Source organism: Sciurus carolinensis, unplaced genomic scaffold (genome assembly GCF_902686445.1).
Source record: "Sciurus carolinensis unplaced genomic scaffold, mSciCar1.2, whole genome shotgun sequence".
Classification (NCBI taxonomy): Eukaryota; Metazoa; Chordata; class Mammalia; order Rodentia; family Sciuridae; genus Sciurus; species Sciurus carolinensis.
In genome coordinates, this window is record NW_025920126.1 from 419,447 (window position 1) to 424,520 (window position 5,074).

Genomic DNA, 5,074 nt, shown 5'->3' on the forward strand with positions numbered 1-5,074 from the left:
TATAAACTTTAAAGGAGATCAAATACATACTCATGAAATTTAACTTGATAATGTAGAAGCAATTATATATTTATATTATACATAATATGAGAACTATGTATTTCTATATTGTGCTTCCACATTTAGAAATCAATTGTTAACTCAATTTTTTCACAGTCATTTCCAACATCGATGTTTTCTTATGTCCAAAGCAAAAGTTTGAATCTTCAAAGGCAATTTCCAGGACTCCAGGTTCTATTCCATCTAAGAAGAGGGAGAGAAAGGTCTTTGTGAATCAGAACATTGTTGAAAACCACAGCGAAGACTTCATGTGGCTTAGTATATGTGCAAGTTCATCCTCTAGGTGTGTATCTGTGGTCACAATGTACATTCCTTTAAATGACTGCATGACACCTGCATACAACACCATCCATACACTCAAAAGTAAGGCCACATTCAAGGAATCCTGGTCAAATCTGAGTTCAATTTCTTTAATATTTGTTTTCCTGATTCCACCACGTCACCTCTTAAGTCAATATGTCCCCACCCTAACTGTACATAGTATGTCAAAATGACCTTCTTGAGAAACCCCTACATTAAGCATTCCTAAGGACTCCCTCTTTCTCATGGGAAGGGGAGTCTATCTAGAAGTAAAACATGAAGATGGTACACCCCAATGACAATGATGAGGGCTCCTTGGGTGCTGGAATCCTTCTTTATAGACTGTTTATGTAATTTTTATAATTGCTGTTTTAAATGAGAAATAAAGACTGTGTTTACATTTCTTATTAGAAATTAAAGAGCTTGACCAATCTCAGGCTCCAGGACCTCCTGGGTGTGACCAAGTTCCCTCACCCCCTTCATCCAGGCAGTCAGCGCCCCGAACAGCAGAGGCAGGCATGATCTAGGAGGTGTCCCGATTTGTGCCCTATGCAGCAAGAAAAGGGGTCTGAAAGAGGACACTGAGAAATTCCCAGCCTGAGAGCATGGAGGGAGGCCAATGGTGGGGGACACATCCCATCTCACAGCCATTTTCCTGTCAGTACTATGAATTCACTACACTTGGGCAAGTAGTGGTCCTGGCCACCCCAGAGGAAGATTCAAGACATGTACCAGCTCAGCTGTGCTGTCACAGGGAGGTCCTGCACACCGAGTCTCAGGCTCACGTTCTTGGCAACCCCACCCCAACTTTTTCACCACTAGAAGAGGAGTGCTAGTCTGTGGTTGCACACAGCTCATCTGGGTTATGGGTGATCCCTCTCTATCCCAGGGTCCTGGTCTCCACTGCATCCTGCCAGGTAGTACCACCAAAAGGGGTCAGGAGGATTCACCTCTGGGAATAACAGCACCAGGCACCATGAGCACCAGCAACACCTTCACCCTGCAGGCTGCACCTGGGAGAACCTGCGGGCAGTGAGAGGACCTGAGGAGCACCCATTTTGGACAGTGGTCACAGCTGACGGACCCTCCTGCCTGGCTCCTCCAGGCACTGCTCACAATATTTTTCCCAGTCCAGAAACCCACCCAGCACTCCACCTGCGATGAAGAGTGGCAGATCTTCACAGCTGAGGGCAGAGGAGCACGCACAGCTGCTCAGTAAGTTATGGGAAGCTTGAGGTCCAAAACTCACACCTAACTCTGGCAGGGTGTCTTTCCATCTGCAGGACACCAATACGTTTAACAGATTGATCCTCCCAACAGTGAATGCTGAGGGGATCTCTAGGTCTGTAAGGTGTCTGTGTTGGATTGAATTGGTCAAAGGTGAACAGGTCTTCCTCTGTGGAATCAGTAGGAGGCCTACTAGTGTCCCCAGAACAGCTAAGCAAAGACACACTCAAACAATTGGAGAATCTTTATACCGAATTGGAAGAAAGCAGCCCAAAAATAAATAAAACCAGACTTTGTGAGTACACGAGCTGGGGTATTCTGGCTTCCCTACAGAGGGAAAGGACAGTATACCAGGGTACCAGTCCCTACCAGCCTGCCCTGCTGAAGCCCTCAGTCAGAGATTGGGGACACTCATGCCCTGTTTTCAGCAGCTCTCTCCTCCAGTGTTCTCAGAGGAAGTGCAGGAAGACAGTCCCTGATCCCAAGCTACCACCACCAGAAAACTTGCTCCCCAGTAGTTCCCCTTCTGTCTGACCAGACCCGTGCAGGACCAGGACAGCTCTCTGGTCAAGCGCTTGCAGGGCAATGGATAGCTCTCTGACAGCTCTGGGGTGGGGCATGGGCAGAGGGATTCCTGCCTTTGCAAGAGTGCCTAGCTGTCAGACCCACCACCACCTGGGCTCACCAGATACAAACGCTGGATCACACCTTCACTGTGACAGTGGAGGACAGTGTCCTGTCCTAGACCCAGCAAGTGATATCCTGGTGACGCCATCCCCGCTTGCTCACTTGCTGCACACCTGCAGGACCAGTCCTGTGCTGGTGCACCACCTATCTCTTGTCCTTGCTTCCCCTTTCAGAGGCCCATGGCATCTCCCGCTGGCAGCCCTGCTCCAGTCCACCACCCTCCTCCACCCTTGGTGGCTTGTGGAGTGTGCATATTGGGATCTGAGACATTGCCCACCTTTCCAGAGAAGAGTGCCCTCAAGGAGGCATGGGCCTGTCCCTGTACTGGAAGCATAGGTACCACCAGCAAAAACCCCCATGTGTCACCCTAGTACCCACCTGCTGCATATCCCAAGAACCTCCCTCTACCTGCCAGCCAGAGTCTGCTCAGCCCTCCCACCACCCACCACCTCCACTGACACCAGCCCAGCTGTGCAGCCATTCTGGACACCTCTGGGGAGGGGCATGTGTGCTGCACCAGCGCGAGAGGAGGGATCCTTGCCATCACCACAACTGCTGCCCTTCAACCAACATCTACAACCCTTCCCAGAGGATCAGGAAATGTCAATGTGTCAGCTGGTGGACCAGCAGGCTCTGGATCCAAAACCCCAGTGGCCCCACTCCACAGTCTCCCCAGGATCGAGGTATGCTCCAGGCACGCAATTTCTGTGACTATCCCTCTTGCATCTGGTGCATGCACATGGACCTTTGCATGTGCACCTTTGCATGTGCACCTTTGCACGTGCATGTCCATTCCTGGCATGACCCTGCTCATGCCCTGGCGGACCTTTGCATGCACAGCTTTGCACATGCACCTTTGCACGTGCATGTCCGTTACTGGCATGACCCTGCCTCATGTCCTGTGTCAGTGGTTTTCTGCACGTGCCCAGGGTTCTATAATCATTACCTTCCCTAGCCGCGATGTGGTTACAGGTCTAACTGCTGTTTCTCCTGAAACCGGTTCGCCACACTAGAAGGACCTTTTGTGCTCACTGCTGTATTTCTGAATTGCGCCGTACTAATTGCTGCCATGGGTATGTCCCAGAGCAAGCTTTGCCCCTCACCATTGGCCCCCAGGGACCGGCCAGTGGCATCCCCCATGCAGCCCTATCACAGCTCCCACAGACTTCCCTATTCTGGTTGGCCACTCTGGGCTGCCTGGTACCGTGGGGACACTCACAGGTCATCCTGCCACCGGCTTGCAAGGGCACATTGGCGGTTGAATCAAGCACCTCCTAGGTGTTTGTCCAGGGTCCTGAAGACCATTCTACACTTCCTGGGAGACGCGGACATGTCCTCCATCCACTGCATGCCAGGTCTGGTGAGGAAGATGTTGCTGTCTGTTGCACCTTCTACCAATTTCTGCAGCACAGACCATCAAATCATCAAGCACATGCCTCCTATGGCACAGGAGCAGGAAGAGGCTGCTTGCCAGCTTGCAGGACTCAGGCCTGTCCAAGACCACTCTCCAGGGAAGACTGTGCACAGAGTGTGTATTCACACTCACAAACTACAGATAATAAAGTACTGTTGTGTTATTTGGTCTCCTTGAGCACACAGGGAGTTGGGGGTGGGGCAAGTATTCTCCAGTACAAAGTCTAGGTCTACAGAGAAGGATGGAAAATAGAAAGATGTCATACAATTTCTCTTTACCTTCAGAGATTTTTCAAGGGGAATTTGTGAACTCCTGCATTCTTTAATATTTAGTTCTGATTCAAAGGTTAACTCTCAGTACACCTGAAAAGAAAATAAATCATCTACTTTAAATATTCATAAGCAGAAAAAATAAACAGTGCCACCACTGGTAGGACTAATTTTGTTACCATGGATGATAAGTGGCCACTTGAAGCTTGCATTTCAGTGTTTATCATGGATGACAGCCAGTACTTCCAACATGGCCCAGAGAACAGGTCCTTCACATGTCTGAATCATACTGCAAAAATCTGTGAAAGCCTTTATTCTAACTTGCAAGATGTTAAAAATTTTTTGTTTCATGTCATATATGTGTGTATGTGTATTATACATATATATATGTATAAGCATGTATGTCAAATATTGCTCACCAATTTTTAAAAAAGAAGAGTGGATCCAAATGTCTGTCATGTCTTGTGACTTAAATCAGTTAAACAGATATGAGGGAAGATTTCTTTGAAGTTACTAATGTGCCAGATTCAGTGGCAGCACACCTGTAATCCCAGTGGCTCAGGAGTTTGAGACACAAGGATTGCAACTTCAAAGCCTAGCTCAGCAAATTAGTGATGTTCTCAGAAAATTAGTGAGACCATGTCTCAAAACAAAAAATTAAAATGTGCTGGAGATGTGGTTCAGTGTTATAGTTTGGATATCGGTTGTCCCCAAAAAGCTCACACATGTGATACTGATTTCAGAGAAGAAATGATTGGGTTGTGAGAGTCTTAAACTAATTAGTTAATTAAAATCTTGATGAGATTAACTGAGTGGTAACTGGAGGCAGGTGGGTATGACTGGAAGAAGTAGTTAATTGGGGACATGCCTTAGGGTGAGGCTCCCTCCTCTGCTTCCCGATCACTATGTGAGCTGCATCCCTCTGTCACAGTCCTGGGTCATGATTTTTCTGCCTCACCTGGAGCCCTGAGCAATGGGGTCAGCATTCTATGGATTAAGACCTCTAAAATTGTGAGCCCCCAAATAAACCTTTCCTCCTTTACAACTGTTCTGGTTGGGTAAATTAGTCACAACAGCAAAAAACTCTGAAACATTCAGTGAAACTAAAAAATAAAAC

At 47.8% G+C, this 5,074-nt stretch overlaps 1 long non-coding RNA gene across 1 annotated transcript; it reads left to right on the plus strand.

Annotated features, from left to right (window-relative positions):
* The first annotated feature begins 205 nt into the window (after nucleotides 1-205).
* LOC124973921 (uncharacterized) lies at nucleotides 206-2,776 on the plus strand. The gene is made up of 3 exons (XR_007106721.1): nucleotides 206-343; nucleotides 1,250-1,575; nucleotides 2,690-2,776. It is a non-coding gene; the product is annotated as an uncharacterized LOC124973921 (long non-coding RNA).
* Nucleotides 2,777-5,074: the final 2,298 nt, after the last annotated feature.